Genomic DNA, 1,208 nt, shown 5'->3' on the forward strand with positions numbered 1-1,208 from the left:
TATTGTGACTTGAGTGTCACAAAGGCTACACATCGGTGGGTCAATACCAGCTAAAAGAAAACTATGAATTAAAAAACTGTGACCAATGCGGAGCCTTGACAGGACAACTTCCTCCTTCCGATCCTTAAGGAAGCAAGCCGCCCAAAGAGTAACAGAAGGTTTAATCTGGAAAAGCTTGTTATGGCGTTACTCATCCCAAGTCGACTGCCAACTGGCGCGAAGTCGCGCCTTGAATACAGGACCGTAGTCCATGTATGGGACAGGCACGGACTTAGTTGCGGTGTCAGCGAGCTCGTTCCCGTGAATACCGACGTAGCCAGGTATCCAAAAAACTGGATGGAAACGGAAGATAAAAAAAAGGGCCAGTCGTTGTTGAATATTGACGAGAACAGAGTAAGAACTAACGTTAAGCGATTCCAGGACCAGTAGAGAACTAAGAGAGTCAGTGTAAATAGTACAATCATTGTACTGCATAGCTTCTACATGATCCAGGGCAAACGAAATAGCATACAACTCGGCTGTGAACACAGAAACTGTAGAGGGGATCCTACGAACAACTACCGAGCCACAGCAAACCATGGCAGAGCCTACAGAGTCACCCGATTTCGAACCATCTGTGTAAATAGGAAGAGAAGAATGGCTCGAAAGCTGTCCAATCGGGAGTATCCACCTTCCTCAAATGACTCAAAGAAAGGTCACAGATGGTAATAAGCCATGGCGGAATGGGCTGATCACTGGGGACAGCAATGTCATCTAATGCCAGACCCAATTCAGCCAGTTGTGCCTGGATACGAAGGCCAAAGGGAGCATGAACAAAGAATTATTAGACATAGTCGAGACGTGTCATTTCGAGTATTTGGTATTACATCGAAAAGCTACACAATGGGCTAGCTGTAGAATCGAACTCTGGATTTTAGCATTTTAAGTCCCTAAATTTATTGCTAACCGTCAGAGAACTAAAGATAAGTTATGTCCTTTTTATTTAATTTTATTCTGTTCAACAATTTTATATCGTTTGTAAGCTTAAATCATTGAAGATATATGTTTATTTACAAAGTCAAGATTTTCCTTTCTTAGTTTTCTGATTCATGTAATGAATGTGAAAAATTAAAAGTAATCATTTTATATTAAAATTTATAAATTTGGTACTTACTAGTTCGCCCCCCAGTGGCACAACAGTATGTCTGCGGACTTACAATGCTAGAATT

This window comes from Limulus polyphemus, unplaced genomic scaffold (assembly GCF_000517525.1).
Source record: "Limulus polyphemus unplaced genomic scaffold, Limulus_polyphemus-2.1.2 Scaffold2659, whole genome shotgun sequence".
Lineage (NCBI taxonomy): Eukaryota > Metazoa > Arthropoda > Merostomata > Xiphosura > Limulidae > Limulus > Limulus polyphemus.